Below are 22,759 nucleotides of genomic sequence, written 5' to 3'. Positions count from 1 at the left end.
AGTCATTAGCACTTCAAGTATGTACCTGCTGTCCATATAAAATAGCCTAATGCTTGGATAGGCTGATTTTTAAGAAGATTGGCAGTGATGGCACTGTTTGATCAAAATCTACAACAAATGCAAGATAAATATAATCATTCAGCACAACTAATGGACAGTATTTAAGCTAGTGAAATTTCACAGCATTGCTCTTAGTTAAATTATTTTTATACTAACTGTAGCAAGTGGCTAAGTACAGCATTCACGCTTATTTGTAAACTTTAAAATGGAATTCAGGGTTGCTTTCACCCTGGTGCATATATGTGTTGATGTATACACTTAAAACAAAATAAAAAACCAAAACATAAATTCGGATGTTATAGAATACCACTTCCCAGATGTAATTTGAATACTACCATATAATTCACTAATAAAGTGAATTAGAAAAGTACACGCTTTCTGCTTTAGAGTTTGTGGCCTTTTAAAATACCAGGTTAGAATTATCCATTCAAATGCAAGTATTTCATTGAAAGTTATTAGATAATAGATAATAATTGGAGATTTATCAATCTCCTAGAACTGGAAGGGACCTTGGAAGGTCATCAAGTCCAGCCCCCTGCCTTCACTAGCAGGACCATGTACTGATTTTTGCCCCAGATCCCTAAGTGGCCCCCTCAAGGCTTGAACTCACAACCCTAGGTTCGCAGGCCAATGCTCAAATCACTGAGCTATCCCTCCCCCTGTAGGTGGGGACCTGTAGGTGCTAAGGACCTCTGAAAATCAGACCAATTTCATCTGGGTATCTAAATAAGGATTTAGTTCCCTAACTCCAGATATTCTAAATTTGAAAATTATACACAAGTGTGCAAAATGTCTATAACTAGATGCTGAACAGAGTACAGAATGGGAATAATTTTACCACTTTGATAAGGATTTGTCATTTTTAGTTTATACAAGATATTAGTGTAATTTTGTGTAATCTTCACACAGTTGTAATATTTAACCGCAACTCTAACGAAAAGCGACAGAGTCCTGTGGCACATTATAGACTAACAGAAATATGTATTCACCCACGAAAGCTTATACTCCAATACTTCTGTTAGTCTATAAGGTGCCACAGGACTCTTCGTTGCTTTTTACAGATCCAGACTAACACGGCTACGCCTCTGATACTTAACTCTCATGAAGGTCATTGTTTTATCTACTATGTGTTTAGCCTAGTAAAAATTTCATAACCTGTTTTAACTTTCTCCACTACCTATAATTCTCAGTAAACTTTGTATTCAGGAAACTACACTGGTTTCCTGTGGACTATTTTTAGTTGCTCTTGGCTGAGAAAATGGCAAAGGTAACTGCATTGAAATATAATAATAATTAAAAAAGCCCACCAAGTTGAAAAAATTAAATTTTCCTTTCCTAGGATCAGAATTAATGAATTGAGTGTTAAGTATCCTAAGGCCAGTGTGAAGTAAGTAATTTTTTTCTGACTCTTGCCACTGTTAGAGTGCTGTGGTTAGTCTTCTCTTTGGTTGACAATAATGCAGGTGGACTGGTGATCAATGGGATTGCACAGGTCCCATGATCTTCAGCTGATCAGATTCCTTTTTTACATGTAATAGGTTTGCTTCCTGCTGCTGACGAGGAAAGTGAGAACACAAGTGACAGTGATAGCTGCTATGTTAGATAATTTTAGTTAGTGTGAAGTCAGTATTTTACTCCTCTTTTAAAATACCTGCTTTGATTCTTTTCTAGTTTAAGGAGCTAGAGATGGAACCAGAGAGGAAAAGCTTGTAATATTCTATCTGGAGCAACTCTTAAGGTCTCTGCTGCCAAATCTTTATGTGCAGTCTGTTCAGCCTGGGAATGTACTCGTTGAAGCTGTAGCTTCTCTTATTTCTGCCCCTGAGCTGCTAGCAGCAATCTGCACTTTGGCTGATGTTCAGCCACACGCCATCCTTCACTCAGCAGCATACTCTGGACAGGAAATAAAAGGATGAAGTATTTCAATGCTCGTAGATTGATGCAAAAGGTAAAGAACAACAGCTATGTTAGTCACTAAATAAGGTAAAAGTGTAAATGGGAGAAGACTGTCTCAGTTCAGAGATAGCTGCCCCTTAATGTTCTAGTCTGTCTGGGCATACCTGTTAGTGTGATTTTCCCACTCTTAGCCAGGGCCTGGGGCACTATTAGACAGGACTCTGTGTACCAACTATGAATGGGCATCAGGTCCAACTGGGTTTGGCTACCTTCAAGTTTTCCCTTTGAGATCTTTGGCTAGTGGTGAATACAGTGACCCAAAACAGCCTTTTCAAAACAAAGTATTGTATAATTTCAACAGCAGGAACACAGCATAATAAGAGAAAAGGTTTTTAACACTAACAGGTTTACACACACATCAGTCATACTGTTTTGGGCAGTCAGTAAAATGGACTATTATACCATCACGTTAGTTTATCTGGTGTACAGTTGGCTTTCTGTGCTATGAAAAGAGTTCTATAACTTAAAGAAGTTGCCTGCAGTAAGGGTCAGAGATGACCTTTGTAGCTAGCTCCATGTCTGAACAGCTTTTATAATTTAGGGTTTATTATTTATTTTGAGCACTTACAGTGTATTAAAAACTATGCAGAGTGTAGGGTTTACATAGTTTCTGTACTTTAATAATAAAAACTCATTTTGATTCTTTTTGATCACCTTGATCTGTTTTGATTTTTTCCCCATGTTTTCTGAGAACTGATTGTTTCACATATTGTCCATTTGCAGCAACCAAAAATGTTTTATGGTAAAAAATATGGTAGTGTACTTGCACAAACTGATCATCTTTGGTCTGACTTATTTCTTCTGTTTAATACCAGCTCAGATAAGGTTTTTTAAATATTTTCAGAGACCTACAATTTGTTGTACAGCTTAGGAATGGTAACATGAATCATATTTTGCTTTATTTGCCACCTTATTTTTGAGGCTGCAGAAATACAACTGTTAGTTTGATACCAGTAAATTTTAGATTTTATTGTTGTCTGTCATAAACAGATAGTTAAGGGTTAAGGGCTCTTTTACCTGTAAAGGGTTAACATACAGTACCTGATGACTACCTGACCGAAGGACCAATCAGAGATAAGATTTTTTTCAAATCTCTGTGGAGGGAAGCTTTTGTCTGTTTTTTTTCTTTGTTTGTCTCAGGAACTCTTTTGAATCTAGAAGAGACCAGTCATGTCTCCAAGTTCTCCTGGAGTAGTTTCTACTAATTAATAGTGAGTATTAATTAGAAAGGCGAATTAGTCTTATGATTTGATTTCTATATTTGCAATTGTGTGTTTGCTAAAGGAAATGCTTTATTCCTGTTTGCTGTTATTGCTTTTACTGAGAAAGGGGGGAGGGGGAATTCTCTCCAGAGATTAATAAGGTTATCCCCTATGAGTGTCCAGCTTGGGCTCATAGAGATTCTGTATTTTCTTTTTGTTCTCTTAATAAACTCTTTTTAAGTTCAGGACTTGGTTAAGTTCCTTACCTGTGGATTCAGGGGAAGGAAGCTAGGCGCCACTCTGTGGAGAACCTTATTTCCCTCAGCGAAACCCAGCTGAAAATCTGTTTCCAAAAAAACAATCTTCCTCTCCTTCTGAGCTGTGGTACTAATAAGCCCAGCTGACCGGCTGGTGCTACTTAGTACCTGCGAGAAAAGTGTAGTAAATCCTCTCAGGGATTTGTGTTCTCCTGCCTTTTGAGCATTTCAAAAGACCCAGGAGAAAAAAAAAAACCTGGCAGGAGGGTTTCTGTCTCCTCACCAAACCCTTCCTGCCTTCTGCATTCCAAAAGTCACAGGAAAAAAAAACCGGCTTCAGGATCTTTGTCTCCTCACCAAACCTGTTTTCCCTGTTGGACGGGATGAGCTCCGAGGAGCACCTCCCCCCACCCAAGGAATCCTGAGTGGTACCTCGTATCACAATGGACGATAGCACCGCTCCGCAGGAGGGCTTTGTAACAGAAAGCCCTGCAAAAAACTGAAAATACTTCTAACCCTGAAAACTGCTTCAAAACTGCCTTTTACTCAAGCTGCCTGTTCAAGCAACAAGAAAGAAAAACTGCTTCCAACAAAGCCTGCTGGAAAACTTAATTCCCTCCAGCCAACCTGGCTGAAACTGCTTCTAACAATACCAGTTAGAAAAGGAATACTTGTAAACTCCCTCTTCTCTCAGGTTGCTTTCCTGCTCTAGAAAAAGAGAATAGCTCCTTTCAGCGTAGCCCAGCTGAAAAAAACTCCTTGTAACAATGGGTTCGAAACTCCGCTGCCACCATGTCATGGTCTGCACCCTCACTTGAAACTGTGGGGTTTCAAAGTGAGGACCAGCATGTCTTCCCTCCACAGAGATTTGAAAAAATCTTATCTCTGATTGGTCCTTCGGTCAGGTGGTCATCAGGTACTGTATGTTAACCCTTTACAGGTAAAAGAGCCCTTAACCCTTAATTATCTGTTTATGACATTGTCCAAGATAAAAATGACTTACTCTTGAACATATAATTTGTCTTTGGTAGGGGTATGTTCTCCTCTCAGTGGTTGAGGATTTATTTACCTAGTTTCCTTGACAATATATTTCTCACCATAGAGTGTATATCCTGGGAAACGGAGACTCTGAAAACTGGATAATCAGCTGAACATGAACTCCTTGTGTGACACTGTGGCCAAAACAGCTATTGCGATCCTTAGATGTATAAACAAGGGAATCTCAAGTAGGAGCAGGGAGGTTATATTACCCCTGTATTTGTCACAAGTGAGACTACTACTGGAATATTGTGTCCGGTTCTTGTGTCAGTAATTCAAGAAGGATGTTGATAAATTGGAGAGAGTTCCGAGAAGAGGTGTGAGAATGATTGAAGGATAAGAAAACATGCCTTATATTGATAAACTCAAGGAACTCTATTTAGCTTAACAAAGAGAATGTTACAGGGTGACTTGATCATTTACAAGGGAAGAACATATTACTCCAAAAAGTATTTCCAAATATTAAATCTCATCCTCAATTAATACGTAAACATATTATAGTGTTCTCTATGTTATGAATATGCCAAAGGAACATTATATAAAATGGTTGAATAAGCAACAGTGTCTTGCTTAGAGTAGCTTTCTGGGTCCGGGATCCTTGCACTACCCCTACTCTCAAATGCTGTATTGAAGTGTCTCAAAGTACTTCTGTTGTCAGTTGTAACCTACAGGTTTGATATTGATCGTCTGATTTAGGGTGGTTTGAGGACATTCCTGGAGGGCCCATCTAAGCTGTTCTGGAGCCTTGTCTTACGCTTTGCACTAGATCCTTTTATAAAACTGATTCTAAATGGATTGTTTTATTTTACAGTAAATTACTTTTTGTAAATCTCCTTTTTGTGCACCTGTTAAGATTGTTGTGAGTAAAATGTCGTTTTAGTATTTCACTATATTCTACCTCTAACTTGGTTCTCAGCAAACACTTTTCTTTCTTCTTACATACTTCGCTTGGATACATTCCACTCCATACATCTGATGAAGTGGGTTTTAGCCCACAAAAGCTTATGCCCAAATACATTTGTTAGTCTCTAAGGTGCTGCAAGTACTCCTTGTTGTTTTTGCTGATACAGACTATTTTTCCTGGAAGCAGCACATTTGCTCTGACAGTCTGAGATCACCAACCCTTCAAAATTCCTCTCAACATGGAGCTTTCTCTTTTTCAGCCCTTGATGACTACGGCCACGTCTACACTAGAAAGTTTGGTCCATGCAAGTTACATTGGTGTACAGCCGATGAAGTCTGTATATTGTTTGGGTGCATGCAACACTGAGGTGCATCTGTTGGCAGTGCACGTACTCACCAGGAGCGCTTGCATCAATGGAAAATGCAGTGCACCATGGGTAATGTGACAGGTTGCCCACCTTCAAGATGCCACTTAGTGTACTGGGATACTGCTGAGCCCGTCTGTTCTGCCAGCCTAGGCACCCTTTTTGCCTGACTTGCTGAGCCAGGCTATTAAGCCTGCTCCAACACACACACAGGCAAGGCCACACCGAACTACAGAACAAAACAGACACTGAGATCAGTTTTGGGAAGACTCATCTTAAGGGACTTGCCCCAGCACTTGGAATGCAGACCCAAAGGTATATTATGAAATCCGCCTCCTCCTTCAATGTGGAGAAAGGTATGCACAGCCTCTTCTCCCCCCGGCCCCATTATGAATTGCACAAATGGGTTATATTATAAACAAGAAATAAGTTTATTAACTACAAAAGGTGAATTTTAAGTGGTTAAAGAGAGAGCAAACAGAATAAAGCAGATTCCTAAGCAAATAAAACAAAACATGCAAACTAAGCTTGTTTAACTAAAGAAATTGGTTACAAATAGTAATTTCTTACCCTATATATTGTTGCAGGCAGATTACAGAAAGTCTTGAAAGGCAGTTGCACTGGTCTCCAGCTTGAGACCTCGGGTGTTATTCACAAGCTAGACACCCTTCCAGCTTGGGCTCAGCCCTTCTTCCCCCAGTTCAGCTCTTGCTTCCAGGTGTTTTTCAGTCTCTCTTTGGGTGGGGAGGCAGAGGAGAACGTTGATGATGTCACTCCCCTGCCTTATATAGCTCTTGTGTAAGGCAGGAACCCTTTGTCTTCCAGTGGAAAAACACTGGCATTCCAAAAGGGGAGGAGAGATGTCCAGTACCAGGTGACTCAGACCCATGTCTCTGCAAGGCTGTGGCAGCCATTACTCGTAGGCTGTCTCCAGCTTCCACAGAGAGACTAAGCTCCTTTACAGTCCATTGTCCTTGCTAATGGGCCATTAGCACTGTCTGGCTTTCTCAGTGTTGTATCTGAAGGTATAGTTGGGGGTGACCCCTGAAGTAACCCATTTGAAATACAGATACATAGTCAATATTCCTAACTTCAGATACAGAAATGATAGTCATATAAATTGGATACTCACCCTGAATGTAGCAGTAGCCCACATAACACTACAAAAATGTCTCACAAGACTCATCTTCCATAAAGTACATCTCAGTTATGTCATATCCATATCATAAGCATATTTCCGTAAATAATATGGAGTGTAACATCACAGGTAGGTATTCCAGTGTGTTGCCATCTGGCTCTGTGTGTCTTGTGAGACATTTTTGTAGTGTTTTGTGGGCTACTGCTACATTCAGGGTTCTAGTGAGGAAGAGACAGATATTTGAGCTCAACAGCTGGATGCTGATGGTCATAAAATCATTGCTGGTATTCATTGAACAGCTCCCCATGTAGGATTGCTGCCTGTGGGCCTGAGAAACTAGCACTGATTGGTGTGATTGCATCATAATGCAGGTTTGGGATTTTGGATGCAAAAGGCCATGTTCCTTGATCTGTGTGCCAAGCTTGACTCAGAGCAGCAGTGCAAGGACATGAGAACACAAGCTGCAGTGAAAAAGCAAAGGGTGATTGCACTCTGGAAACTTGCAGCGCAGAATTGCTATTGGTCAGTGGGCAATCAGTGGAAAATCCACAGTGGGGGTTATTGACACCCAAAAGTGTAAGGCCATGAAGTGTGTCCTGCTACACAGCACTCTGACTCTTGATAATGTACAGAACACTACTGGATGGATTTGCAGCAGTGGGGGGTGATAGAGGGCATGCATATCCCTATTCTAACAACAGCTCACCTTGCCAGTGAGTAAATCAACACAAAGGGTTATTTTTGTCTTGGTTATGCATGTGCTAGTTGATCACTGGGGACATTTCACTGAGATCATGAGGGAAAGGGCATGATGCTTGCATCTTTAAGATTATGGGACTATACAAAAAGCTGCAAGCAGGGACATTCTTCCCCAACTGATGGATAATTACTGGCAATGTTGAAATGCCTGTAGTGATTCTGGTGGATTCAGACTATCCCTTGCTCCTCTGACTCATGAAGCTGTAAACTGGAAACCTGGACAGCACTAAGGAAAGATTCAGTTAATGGCTCAGCAGGTGCAGAATGACTGTTGAATGTGCTTTTGGTAGATTGAAGGGATGCTGGCAGTGTTAACTCACTAGATTAGATCTCAGCAAGAAAAACATTCCCATGGTTATAGCTGCCTGTTATGTACTGCATAATATCTGTGAGGTGAAGGGGAGAAAGCTGCCACGAGTGTTGAAGGGGTGAGGTGGACCAGTGTCTGCTGATTTTGAGCAGCCAGATGCGAAGACTATTAGAAGAGCTAACTTGAAGCTGTGCAGGTGAGGGAAGCCTTAGAAGACCATTTTAATTATCATCCACAGTAGTGTTATCTATTAAGTCTGGTTGGGTCTTTGTCTCCTGCTTTGAATTCTGTAATGTTTTGTGTAAAATTAATAAATATATCCTGAGTTTCCAAATTTGAATTTTATTATGATCAAAGAAGCATGGAACAAAATAAAAATGCAAACAAAAACATGGTTACAAACTTCTACCAACATGTAACATGAAGAACCATACTTTAAAATCCAAAATAAAAATGGAAATACATGGGCATACATGTTGACTGTTTATCTAAAACCTACTATAATGTAGTAGATTACATATACACTGATCTGTGGCTTTTACAGATCCATGCATATGTGGCTATTGTTCTTCTTGTGCAGCGTGGAGTGGTAGGGTAAGGATGCACACCAGGGTTCCATGTGGTATATTTGGGGAGTAGTGGGTAGGAAGCAGCGATCTTGGAGTTTTCCAAGAATTGGAAAAGCTGCTGAGTATGGGATCTTTGTGCATGAAGAACAACACTGCTCTGCAACTTTTTAGTTTGTTGCCTGAGAAAACCACTTATGTCCTGGTGCATTTCCTGATGCACCTCAGTCCTTTTCCCTCTCCTGCAGTAACTGTTCTCTCCATTTGTAGTCCTTCTCTATGGTCATATTTAGATGAGCCCATCAAGACCTGTGTTTGTGGATCATGGCTGTAGCGGATTGGAGGATCTCACAGAACATATCTTCCATAGTCCTCTTCTTACTGCTCCTGTTCAGGGTCAGATGTTCAGCAGATCTTCAGATTAAAATTGACAGATACACCTTTAGATTTACTGTCACGAGAGAAAAGGAAAGATAAGTCTCAAAACTCCCTTACATTAGTCCCATATGTACCTTTCATAATAATAATAATAATAATAAAAAAGGCTGACACTTTAGTTTTGGAGTGCATTGCTACAGCACCACTGCGCAGCTCAAATCATGGTAAGAATGGCCTAGCGAGGATGAGGGGCTGGTGTTCTGTTTCATGGAAGCATTAAACATTGGATGTCCCTCCCTGGGTATGGGTATAGGGAAATTGCAGTGAATATTGGCACTATTTTCACAGGCAATGTGAGTTTGGCTAATATCTCACTCCTGAAGGTGACAAAGGCATGGAAGACTCAGTTACTGCTGCTGTCCTGAGGCTGCCTGGGCCCATATGCTACAGTCCTGTTTAGTGCAATGGTGCCAGCTGAACTCATCACAGAGTGAAGTGTGGAAAATCTTCTATTGTGGTGGAAGAAACGAGGCAGGCTGACTTCTTTAGAAAACTGCAGGAGAGGATTGGAAAGTATCCACATGAAAGTTTCATCGAGATCTCTTGAGGACAAAAGGGTCATCCCTATTCAGGTAAACAAAATTATCTGCATGGCCCTCCCTGCCTAGCCCAATAAACCAAAGAAATTAAAAGTGGATGCTGACTCTACCTCTACCTCTGTTTTTTTTCTCCATACCTGAGCACAGGACACTGATGTGGACTGTGTAATCAGGCTTCAACACTACACTTTTTAAAATTTATTCCCTAACATTTTATTTTGTAACGTTATACCAGTAAAGCAATCAAAAGTCCAATATCTCTGTTCTCGAAACTTGCGGATGGAATGGGCACCATTTTTAAATGGGGAAGAAGGATGAAGATTGGGAGAAATGAGGTTTCAGGGAAGTTAAAAGGGGGAAAAAAAACCCTATAAAAAGTAATTCATGTACACACTTACCTGAGTGCCCTTTCCCTTAATCAAAGGTAATAAAGGTAATAATTGGAGATATACCAATATCCTAGAACGGACCTTGAAAGGTCATCGAGTCCAGCCCCCTGCCTTCACTAGCAGGACCAATTTTTGCCCCAGATCCCTAAGTGGCCTCCTCAAGGATTGAACTCACAACCCTGGGTTTAGCAGGCCAGTGCTCAAACCACTGAGCTATCCCTCATCTTCTGGGACTCACTTGACTCTGGCAGAGTTTCAGATGGTTTCTGGTTTGCGGCATGGTTTGAGTCACCTGTTGCACCTCGCTCTACTTCCTCCTTGCTGTTCATGGCAGAGGTCTCCACTTCATGGTGTCCGTAGTTGTCTGTGAGGTGCTGGTGGGGTCACTGTGAAGTATGGCATGCAATATGTTGTAAAAGTGGCAGGTGTGTGGGGCAGCACCACATTTCTGGTTGCCTTCCCTCACCTTGTGGTATGCCTGGCAAAGTTCCTTCACTTTCATGTGGCCCTGCTGTTCATCCCTGTCATGCCCCTGTTGCACTGTCCTCTATGGCTGTTCCATAACAGTGCTTGGACAACCCAGCTTCTTCACTCCACGGGGCGAGGCTATCCATGACTTCTTGCCTGCTCCAGGCAGAGTGCATCTAGTAGTTCTCTGTGTGGAGATGGTCAGATGCATGCAGCGAAGGTGAGCTGGTACATGTGCTTGTTCAAGGTGGGCAATCAGAAAAAGACATTTCAAAAACATGTGGAAGGCTTTTGGGGGGAGATGAGAACAGTGAGCTTCCAGTCTCTGTGATCCCTGGATAGTGGTGTTCAAAATTATGATTCGACCCATCACTGACACTGGGACCAGGGCATTGTGGGACAGATGGTGCAGGACTTCTTAGGGTCATCACAATTATTACTCCTGAGGGCATTCTGCACCAAAAAAAATAAAAAAAAAATTCAACAATATTTTAAAATTCTGCAAATTTTATTTGTCAAATAAATGTGGAGACTCCAGCCTGGCATTGGGGAGCACAGGCCACTGGCTGCACGGAGGTGGGAGATCACTGTGGAGCTTCCTCCCGGGACACGGACTTAGCGGTGAGGCTGCACCCAACCCTGACACAGTGCAAGGACTGGGCCTGCTGCAGAAACAACCCAGAGCCCTGCCCCTCTCTGCTAGGTGCACTAGGTGTGGGCAGGCAGGCTCAGCAATGCAGGATCCAAGTGCGGAGGGGCTCTGTGTTGGGCATTCTGGGTGCCGGTGGGTCAGTGGGGGATCTGGATGCACAGGGGCTTGTGGGGGGGGGGGGGGTTTGGGTGCAATGGTAATGGGATTCTACAGGGGAGGAAGTGGTGCAGGAAGTGAAACCAGATGTTATAGGGATAACAAAAACATGGTGGAATAGTAGTCATGACTGGAGTACAGGTATTGAAGGGTATGTGCTGTTTAGGAAAGACAGAAATAAAGGCAAAGGTGGTGGAGTAGCGTATATCAATGATGAGGTAGACTGTAAAGAAATAAGTGATGGAATGGACAAGACAGAGTCTGTCTGGGCAAAAATCACATTGGGAAAGCAAGATACTAGAGCCTCCCCTGGGATAGTGCTTGGGGTGTGCTACAGACCACTGGGCTCTGATTTGGATATGGATAGAGACCTCTTTAATGTTTTTAATGAAGTAAACACTAATGGAAATTGTGTGATCATGGGAGACTTTAATTTCCCAGATATAGACTGGAAGACAAGTGCTAGTAATAATAATAATAGGGCTCAGATTTTCCTGGATGTGATAGCTGATGGATTCCTTCACCAAATAGTCGAAGAACCAACAAGAGGGGATGCCATTTTAGATTTGGTTTTGGTGCGTAATGAGGACTTCATAGAAGAAATAGTTGTAGGGGACAACCTTGGTTCGAGTGATCATTAGCTAATTCAGTTCAAACTAGATGGAAGGATAAACAAAAATCTGGGACTAGGGTTTTTGATTTCAAAAGGGCTAACTTTAAAGAATTAAGGAAATTAGTTAGGGAAGTGGATTGGACTGAAGAACTCATGGATCTAAAGGCGGAGGAGGCCTGAAATTACTTCAAGTCAAAGTTGCAGAAACTATCAGAAGCCTGCATCTCAAGAAAGAGGAAAAAATTCATAGGCAGGAGTTGTAGACCAAGCTGGATGAGCAAGCATCTCAGAGAGGTGATTAAGAAAAAGCAGAAAGCCTACAAGGAGTGGAAGATGGGAGGGATTAGCAAGGAAAGCTACCTTATTGAGGTCAGAACATGTAGGGATAAAGTGAGAAAGACCAAAAGCCATGCGGAGTTGGATCTTGCAAAGGGAATTAAAACCAATAGGAAAAGGTTCTATAGCCATATAAATAAGAAGAAAACAAAGAAGAAGTGGAGGTTAAGGATAATCTAGGCATGGCCCAATATCTAAACAAATATGTTGCCTCAGTCTTTAATGAGGCTAATGAGGAGCTTAGAGATAATGGTAGGATGACAAATGGGAATGAAGATATGGAGGTAGATATTACCACATCCGAGGTAGAAGCCAAACTCAAACAGCTTAATAGGACTAAATCCGGAGGCCCAGATAATCTTCATCCAAGAATATTAAAGGAACTGGCACATGAAATTGCAAGCCCATTAGCAAGAATTTTTAAGGAATCTGTAAACTCAGGGTTTGTACTGTACGACTGGAGAATTGCTAACATAGTTCCTATTTTTAAGAAAGGAAAAAAAAGTGATCCGGGTAACTATAGGCCTGTTAGTTTGACATCTGTAGTATGAAAGGTCTTGGAAAATTTTTTGAAGGAGAAAGTAGTTAAGGTCATTGAGGTCAATGGTAATTGGGACAAAATACAACGTGGTTTTACAAAAGGTAGATCGTGCCAAACCAACCTGATCTCCTTCCTTGAGAAGGTAACAGATTTTTTAGACAAAGGAAACACAGTGGATCTAATTTACCTCGATTTCAGTAAGGCATTTGATACCGTTCCACATGGGGAATTATTAGCTAAATTGGGAAAAGATGGGGATCAATATGAAAATTGAAAGGTGGATAAGGAACTGGTTAAAGGGGAGACTACAACGGGTCATAGTGAAAGGTGAACTGTCAGGCTGGAAAGAGGTTACTAGTGGAGTTCCTCAGGGATCAGTTTTGGGACCAATCTTGTTTAATCTTTTTATTACTGACCTTGGCACAAAAAAGGGGAACGTGCTAATAAAATTTGCGGATGACACAAAGCTGGGAGGTATTGCCAATACAGAGAAGGACTGGGATATCATACAGGAAGATCTGGATGGCCTTGTAAACTGGAGTAATAGGATGAAATTTAATAGTGAAAAGTGCAAGATCATGCATTTAGGGATTAATAACAAGAATTTTTGTTATAAATTGGGGATGCATCAGTTGGGAGTAACAGAGGAGGAGAAGGACCTTGGAGTATTGGTTGATCACAAGATGACTATGAGCCACCAATGTGATATGGCCATTAAAAAAGCTAATGCGGTCTTGGGATGCATCAGGCGAGGTATTTCCAGTAAAGATAAGGAGGTGTTAGTACTGTTATTCAAGGCACTGGTGAGACCTCATCTGGAATATTGTGTGCAGTTCTGGTCTCCCATGTTTAAGAAGGATGAATTCAAACTGGAATAGGTACAGAGAAGGGCTCCTAGGATGATCCGAGGAATGGAAAGCCTGTTTTATGAAAGGAGACTCAAAGTGCTTGGCTTGTTTAGCTTAACCAAAAGAAGGCTGAGGGGAGATGTGATTGCTCTTTATAAATATATCAGAGGGGTAAATATCAGGGAGGGAGAGGAATTATTTAAGCTCAGTACCAATGTGGACAGAACACTTGAAATTAGGTGAAGGTTTCTAACCATTAGAGGAGTGAAGTTCTGGAACAGCCTTCCAAGGGGAGTAGTGGGTCAAAAGACATATCTGGCTTCAAGACTAAGCTTGATAAGTTTATGGAGGGGATGGTATAATGGGATAGCCTAATTTTGGCAATTGATCTTTGATTATTAGCGGTAAATATGCCCAATGGTCTGTGATGGGATGTTAGATGGGGTGGGATCTGAGTTACTACAGAGAATTCTTTCCTGAGTGCTGGCTGGTGAATCTTGCCCACATGCTCAGGGTTTAGCTGATCGCCATATTTGGGGTTGGGAAGGAATTTTCCTCCAGGGCAGAATGGCAGAGGCCCTGGAGGCTTTTCGCCTTCCTCTGCAGCGTGGGGCACAGGTCACTTGCTGGAAGATTTTCTGCACCTTGAGGTCTTTAAACCATGATTTGAGGACTTCAATAACTCAGTCATAGGTTGGGGGTTTGTTACAGGAGTGGGTGGGTGGGTGAGATTCTGTGGCCTGCATTGTGCAGGAGGTCAGACTAGATGATCATAATGGACCCTTCTGACCTTAGTCTATGAGCCCAGGTAAATGTGGTTGGGGCTCAGCGCAGGGGGGTCTGGGTGTGTGTGGGGGCATAGAACTTGGTGGAGGTTATGGGTGTGGGAGATTCAGTGTGACAGTTCCAGATGATGGCAAAATGGGTCTCAGTGGCATGGGGGTCGGGGTTGTCCAGATGCATGGGGTTCGTCTGGGGTGGGGTGGTTCTGGGTCTGTGGGAGGTGAGGCTCGGCGGGAGGGTCTGGGTATGAGGGGGTCTGAATGCATGGGGGGGTTCGGTGGATGGGGGAGCAGCTCCCTCTGCAGTTGAGTGATCCCTCCCCTTGCAGTTGAGAAGCGATGGGCGCAGGAAGCATGGCTAGGGGGCAGAGGGGGTTAAGAGTTTGCAGAGCATCCTTCAGCCTAGGGAGAAATCTGGAGATGAGTCTGATTCAGCCCCGGATGCTGTGCAGAGGAAATTCTGTCCTCCCCACCCAACTGGGACTAGCAGCTGAGCCCGGCGCAAGGTAGGAGCCACCAGCCAGGGCCGACTCCAGGGTTTTTGCTGCCCCAAGCAGCAGCGAAAAAACAAAACAAAACGTTGCGATCTGCAGCTCTACTGCCGCTGCTTCAGTCTTCGGCAACAATTCGGCGGCTGGTCCTTTGCTCCAAGAGGGACTGAGGGACTTGCCGCCCCTCTCTGTTGGCCGCCCCAAGCACCTGCTTGCTGGGCTGGTGCCTGGAGCTGGCCCTGCCACCAGCTGGGTCTTCTCCAGTCCAGCCCCCGCTCCACCTTACAGTGATTTACCTCTGCCATCTGCCCTGACCGCCTGAAACATACTGCTGGGGAGGGTCATAGGATTGCTCTTGTGGCTTCCCTTTGCTTCCCTGTCAGTCATTTTTCTGCAGGGAAGCAAAGAAATCTGTGGGGGACATAAATTTCCCCAGGAGTAAACTATGCAGCATCTACCCTTGAACTGTGTCAAATTAAGTACTATGGCTCATTGTTTCTTAGGGAGATGTTGCATTGCTGTAATGGGTTACTTGCGTTGGTAGGAGACAGAATTTTGGTGAAGACACATGCATAACTTTGTTAATTCAAGTTAACTTACTTTGACATAATTTTGAAGTGTTGACCAGGCCTAAGTATTTACTATCTCTGTACCTTATAGAAAAGGGACTATATGTGGTTGATCAGGGCTATAGCATTAGACACCTGAAAATCAAGCAAAACCAGCATCAAAACAAAATAACCTATTCTCTCTTTAATGTGCCTGTCCCCCAGCATATTCTTTCAGCTCTGGCCAGTTTACAGGGATCAAAACCAAAATTTTCCTCCATCTGGTACCAGATGGAGAACACAGCCAGCCTATGCTGGCTCACGTCAGTGACAGAAAATCAAAATGAAAGGAAAATAAATAGTCTTATCTGAGAGTCTCCAGTGAGAATTTCCACTCATCTTCCAGCAGGGTTAAAGCAGTCTGTTTCTCAGGTTGTCTGAATGCCCTAATCAGGCATGGTTTAGGAATCTCCTGGCTTTTAACACAATTCTCTGGTTATGAATAAGGCAGTGTCTGTTATGGAATCTTCAAGCCACCTACTTTTGAACAGATTTGGGATCTGCCTGGCTGTCCCCTAGATTGGGAGAAGAAAGACAGCCTGCTGCCTGTTTTCCTCTAAGAGTGCCCCCACCCCAGCCATTTCCTTTCCCTGTCCCGATGAGCCCTGCTGGAAACCTCATATCTGAGCAGGTTCTCAGGGGTGGTACAGGCCCTCTACCTGGCTCCTTCTGCAGGGAGGTAATCCCTTTGATTCCTGATGTACTACATTAAAAATATAAATAGTACTTGGGCTGAAGACACATAATAAATAACAAATGTAAAGTGCTGTGGTTGGAATTCTCTGAGTGCTTGCACTAGGAACTCTTTTTTTCTGACAAGATGGACCACCAATCTCCACATCTGGAGTTCTGTTTGGCTCATGTCATGTTGTATAGAATTGAGAGAGAGAGAAGACTGACTAGGTCATTTTGTTCATCCTCTGACAAACAGATTGACGAATAAGGCTCTGACTGTCTTCTGAGAAACAGAGGGAGGCTTTCCAGAAGAAGCAGAAAGCAATACTGCCTTTTGAAATGATGAATTTTTGCTAAACAGCAAAACAGCACAGATAATATAGTTTCATGAGAACAAGTCTTGAATACTTAAAAAGCATGTTAAAAATAATATACAATAGTCTAAATTACAGCAGATAGAAAAATGGCCTTTTAGGCCAAGATTTGCAAAAGGGGCTAGTGATTTTGGTTGCTTCCAATTTTTCATGTCCAACTTGAAGTCCTTAAGTCTGTACACACCTGCCCTGATCAAGAAGCACTATCAGCCACAGCAGGCACACTGATATTTTGATCCTTCTTTTTGGCAGGACCTATCAACAAAGAGATCCAGGGGTTGTAGGCATGGGACTCCCCCAGCTGCTCCTTCGTCTCTGGCTCTTGGCCCCTCAGAACACCCAGGAACCATAAAGCAGGAGTTTTGATGGGTCAGTTGAGGTCAACATACCAGTCTCTATCTCTCCTGACCCAAGGCCGTTCACCTGTGCAAACTGTGTGCCCCACTTCTGCAGTGCTTGATCCTGGTTTACTTCGGACCAGTGGACCTTGAGCACTGTGGGAGTGGAATATACTTTCCAGTGTGCTGCTTCTCCCTCCTGCCTGTCCGTCTTAAGGGACCACTGTCACGAGAAACTCCTTATCAAGGAACAGAGGGGTAGCCGTGTTAGTCTGGATCTGTAAAAGCAGCAAAGAACCCTGTGGCACCTTATAGACTAACAGATGTTTTGCAGCATGAGCTTTCGTGGGTGAATACCCACTTCATCGGATGCAAGTAGTGGAAATTCCAGGGGCAGATAAATATATATACAAGCAAGAAGCAAGCTAGAGATAACGAGGTTAGTTCAATCAGGGAGGATGAGGCCCTGTTCTAGCAGTTGAGGTGTGAAAACCAAGGGAGGAGAAACTGGTTCTGTAGTTGGCAAGCCATTCACAGTTTTTGTTTAATCCTGAGCTGATGGTGTCAAATTTGCAGATGAACTGAAGCTCAGCAGTTTCTCTTTGAAGTCTGGTCCTGAAGTTTTTTGCTGCAGAATGACCACCTTAAGATCTGCTATTGTGTGGCCAGGGAGGTTGAAGTGTTCTCCTACAGGTTTTTGTATATTGCCATTCCTGATATCTGATTTGTGTCCATTTATCCTTTTCCTTAGAGACTGTCCAGTTTGGCCGATGTGCATAGCAGAGGGGCATTGCTGGCATATGATGGCGTATATTACATTGGTGGACGTGCAGGTGAATGAACCGGTGATGGTGTGGCTGATCTGGTTAGGTCCTGTGATGGTGTCGCTGGTGTAGATATGTGGGCAGAGTTGGCATCGAGGTTTGTTGCATGGATTGGTTCCTGAGCTAGAGTTACTATGGTGCAGTGTGCAGTTACTGGTGAGAATATGGAAGCTGGAGGCATGAAGGTAGGCATAGCGGTCGGTAGGTTTTCGGTACAGAGTGGTGTGAATGTGACCATCACTTATTTGCACCGTGGTGTCTAGGAAGTGGACCTCCCGTGTAGATTGGTCCAGGCTGAGGTTGATGGTGGGGTGGAAGCTGTTGAAATCGTGGTGGAATTTTTCCAGAGTCTCCTTCCCATGGGTCCAGATGATGAATAAGTCAAATAAGTGATGGTCACATTCACACCACTCTGTACCGAAAACCTACCGACCGCTATGCCTACCTTCATGCCTCCAGCTTCCATCCCGGGCACACCACAAGATCCATTGTCTACAGCCAAGCACTGAGGTACAACCGCATCTGCTCTAACCCCACAGACAGAGACCAACACCTACAAAATCTCCACCAAGCATTCTCAAAACTACAGTACCCGCATGAGGAAATAAGGAAACAGATCAACAGAGCCAGACGTGTACTCAGAAGCCTCCTACTGCAAGACAAACCCAAGAAAGAAACCAACAGGACTCCACTGGCCGCCACATACAGTCCCCAGCTAAAACCCCTCCAACGCATCATCAGGGATCTACAACCCATCCTGGACAATGATCCCACACTTTCACAGGCCTTGGGTGGCAGACCAATCCTCGCCCACAGACAACCTGCCAACCTGAAGCATATTCTCACCAGTAACTGCACACTGCACCATAGTAACTCTAGCTCAGGAACCAATCCATGCAACAAACCTCGATGCCAACTCTGCCCACATATCTACACCAGCGACACCATCACAGGACCTAACCAGATCAGCCACACCATCACCGGTTCATTCACCTGCACGTCCACCAATGTTATATACGCCATCATATGCCAGCAATGCCCCTCTGCTATGTACATCGGCCAAACTGGACAGTCTCTAAGGAAAAGGATAAATGGACACAAATCAGATATCAGGAATGGCAATATACAAAAACCTGTAGGAGAACACTTCAACCTCCCTGGCCACACAATAGCAGATCTTAAGGTGGCCATTCTGCAGCAAAAAAACTTCAGGACCAGACTTCAAAGAGAAACTGCTGAGCTTCAGTTCATCTGCAAATTTGACACCATCAGCTCAGGATTAAACAAAGACTGTGAATGGCTTGCCAACTACAGAACCAGTTTCTCCTCCCTTGGTTTTCACACCTCAACTGCTAGAACAGGGCCTCATCCTCCCTGATTGAACTAACCTCGTTATCTCTAGCTTGCTTCTTGCTTGCATATATATACCTGCCCCTGGAATTTCCACTACTTGCATCCGATGAAGTGGGTATTCACCCACGAAAGCTCATGCTGCAAAACGTCTGTTAGTCTATAAGGTGCCACAGGATTCTTTGCTGCTTTTACTTATCAAGGAAGTTCAATCACTCTTTCACTTTGGAGCCACAGAGGAGGTTCCATTTGGTCTTAGAAGGAAGGGGTTTCATTCTTCATATTTCCTAATCCCAAAAGCAAAGGGGGTCTCAGAGCACCTTTAAACCTGTGTCAACTCAACAAAATCTTAAAAAGGATAGTTTCACATCATCATCCTAGCTTCTGTTATCCCTTCCCTGGATCCTTGGGACTATTATGCTGCCCTCGACTTAAAATATGCCTACTTCAATGTGGCAATCAAACAAGCTCACAGGAAGTACCCCTGATTTCTGCTAAGTCAAAATCATGACCAGTTCGCTGTACTACCTTTCAGCCTGTCAGCAGCTCCCAAGTTATTTAAAGAGGTTATGGTGGTAGTAGCTCAGGGGTGGGCAAACTTTTTAGCCTAAGGGCCACATCGGGATATGGAAATTGTATGGCGGGCCATTAATGCTCATGAAATTAACAATTCAGAGATATTCAAATAAATTTTATTTAATAAAGATACATTTTAGTGGACATAAACATTAATAGCCCACCTTAACTGATTACTCTCATTATAGTTAGTACGGCAACACCCATTTTTTCATGTCCTCAGTGTATATATATCTTCCTACTGTATTTTCCACTGCATGCGTCCGAAGAAGTGGGTTTTAGCCCACGAAAGCTTATGCTCAAATACATGTGTTAGTCTCTAAGGTGACACAAGTACTCCTCGTTCTTTTTGCTGATACAGACTAACATGGCTACCACTCTGAAACCTTACTTACTATTATAAATATACCATCATCACAAATATAATAATTAAACCAAACTTACCTCCTTTCCACACCCTCTTTGATTAATGTGAAGAATGCAGCTGGCACTTTCTGGCCAACTACTCTGTTTTATCCTCAACAGAGCCGGCTCCAGACCCCAGCGCGCCAAGTGCGTGCTTGGGGCGGCATGCCGCGGGGGGGCGCTCTGCCTGTCGCCGGGAGGGCGGCAGGCGGCTCCGGTGGACCTCCCGCAGGCGTGCCTGCGGAGGGTCTGCTGGTCCCGCGGCTCCGGTGGAACTCCCGCAGCCGTGTCTGTGGAGGGTCTGCTGCTCCCGTGGCTCCGGTGGACCTCCCGCAGCCGTGCCTGGTGGACTCATCTCAAGACAGAACCTTTCTTCTGTACTCCAGGTTCCAGGCAATTTGATCTATTATCGATTTGAAGGCTTGCCCAATCATAACATGAAACCGTTTGAGGTTTATGGGTCACATGGCCTCTTGCACCCACATGTTTCAAAATACGAGACTGCAATTCAGAACTGTGCAGTGCTGGCTGACAGTCTACTTGCCAAGATGCTGTCAGTTAGACTCAGTGGTAAGAGTGCCCGCCCGTGTCTCAGTGTATGTGTAGGCGTTCTGTTTGCCCACTCACAACCGACTCTCACAGGAGTAACAGATGCTTTGGCTCTGGGATGGGGAACCCACCTGGGTTCTCTACAAATGCAGAGACTGTGGTCCTCAAAGGACTCAGCTTTCAGTTTTCTGACATTGATGTGTAAAGCTGTCAGACTGGCATGCCAAGTGTGCCTATTGCAGATTAGGGGAAGCAGCCTGTTAGTCTTCACAGACAGCACAGTGGGGGGAGCCTGCTCTTCTCCAGTCTGTCAAGAAGTGACTCTACTATGGGAGCTCTGTATTGCCAGCTCAATAGATGTAGAAACATCTATATAGGCATATAGAACAGCCTAGCAGACCACCTGAGCAGATTATGGGTCACCACATGTGCAGATGTAGCCAGATGCATCTTCCAGCCATGGGGGTTTCCCCAAGTGACCCCATTTGCGACAAAGTTCAACAGAAACTCAGTAGTTCTGCTCCTTTGGGGGGGGGTCCACAGCCCAGGGTCCGCAACAGATGCCTTTTTACTGATGTGATCAGGCACGTTTCTATAAGCTTTTCCACCAATCTTACTCATTCACAGGGTATTACTAAAGATAAGGCAGAACCAGGCAGAGTCATACTTATAGCCCCAGTATGGGCCCATTAGCACTGGTTCTCCACTCTCCTGGTGCTGTCAGTGAAACCTCCAATTTCACTTCCACTAGAGTCTGCCCTAATCTCCCAGGCTCATGGTCACTTACAATTTCTTCACTTAGCTGCATGGATATGCCATGGCTAGATGCTAGAGAGCAGGCTTGCTTGAAAGACATTCAAGACATCTTGCTAAATAGTAAAAAGCCTTGTCCATTTAGCAAGAGAAGCAGCTCTTGAGGAGTTTATCTAGTCTCACCAATATGGGGTATCACCAGCCAGTTCTTCAGTTCAATGTATTCTGGACTACTTATTATACCTGAAACACCAAGGTTTGCCAGATAGTTCCATTAAAGTACATCTGGTTTCTACTGCAGCGTTCCATCCTAAAGTGAGCAATTGCTCTGTTTTTTCCAATGACCTGTCCATAAAGTCTTTAAAGGACTTAGTCAAATTATACCCTCGGTTGCAAGACCCCATTCCCCCATGGGATCTAACCTTAGTGTTGTCAAGACTTTATGGGTCCCCATTTTAACCATTGGCTACCTGCCTGCTGCTGCATCTATTACTGAAAGTGGCATTATTGGTTGCCATTACCTCGCCCAGAAGAATAGGGGAGCTGAGGGCATTAATGTTGGGACCTCCATATCCTTTTTTTTTAAAAATAAGGTTTTACTTGCGTCCTCATCTGAAGTTTGTCTCAAAGGTGGTTTCCTCTTTCCACATCAACCAGCCAATTGTTTTGCCTGTATTCTACCCAAAAAAACACATTCAACCGGGGAAGAAGAGTGTTTGCATACCTTGAACGTCAGAGGAGCCTTGGTGTGTTGGGCAGAACCAGACACTTTCAAAAATCCTCCCAGCTGTTCGTAGCAGTGGCAGAAAAAGCAAGAGGTCAATCAGTTTCCACCCAGAGAGTTTCTTCTTGGACATATCCTGCATACCCATGTGGTATGACTTGGCTAATGTTGCTCCACCTGACAGTCACAGCTCATTCAGCGTGGTCACAATCAGTGTCATTGCCTTTCTGGCACAAGTTCCAAATGCAACATTTGTAGAACAGCAGCCTGGTCCTCAGTCCACACGTTTGCCTCCCGCTATGCTGTGGCTCAAGACTTCAGAGATGATGCTAAAGTTGTTCTCCAATCTTTATTGAACTATTCCAATCTTACAGCTTGTGAGTCACCAAGAGTGGAAAGCACATGTGCAATCACTTGAAGAAAAAAGATTACTAACCTGTGCTGTAACTGTTCAAGATGTGTGTTGCACATGTTTATTCCATGACCCATCCTCCTATCCCATCTTCATTGGATTTATGACAAGAAGGAACTGAGCGAGAGCTAGTGGAGGCTCTGCTAGAATGCCCAGACAGCAAGTGTGAAAAATCGGGACAGGGGAGGGGGGTTATAGGTGCCTATATAAGAGACAGCCCCAAATATCATCACTGTCCCTATAAAATCAGAACATCTGGTCACCCTAGGCTCTGCCCTTTACACCCCCATGCAGTGGTGCACAGCAGCAGAAGGGAGCCTGAGCTGCCCATGGGGTACCACTGAGGAAAAAAGTTTTCAATGGC

The 22,759-nt window shown here is 43.7% G+C and overlaps 1 protein-coding gene across 2 annotated transcripts in view; it reads left to right on the top strand.

Moving 5' to 3' along the window:
* Window positions 1–22,759, top strand: part of MYO9A (myosin IXA) — a 480,816-nt gene that overhangs the window by 38,039 nt on the left and 420,018 nt on the right. The window contains exon 1 of one of the 2 annotated variants that reach the window (XM_044979719.1): window positions 9,320–9,564. The exons of the other annotated variant lie outside the window; for it this stretch is intronic. The gene's annotated coding sequence lies outside the window, so the exon portion shown is untranslated. Of the gene's footprint in view, window positions 1–9,319; window positions 9,565–22,759 lie in introns of those variants that run through there. 2 annotated transcript variants of the gene reach the window in all.

This window comes from Mauremys mutica, chromosome 11 (assembly GCF_020497125.1).
Source record: "Mauremys mutica isolate MM-2020 ecotype Southern chromosome 11, ASM2049712v1, whole genome shotgun sequence".
Taxonomy (NCBI): domain Eukaryota; kingdom Metazoa; phylum Chordata; order Testudines; family Geoemydidae; genus Mauremys; species Mauremys mutica.
The sequence above is the reverse complement of the archived record's forward strand: the minus strand, read 5'-3'. Positions and strand labels throughout refer to the sequence as shown.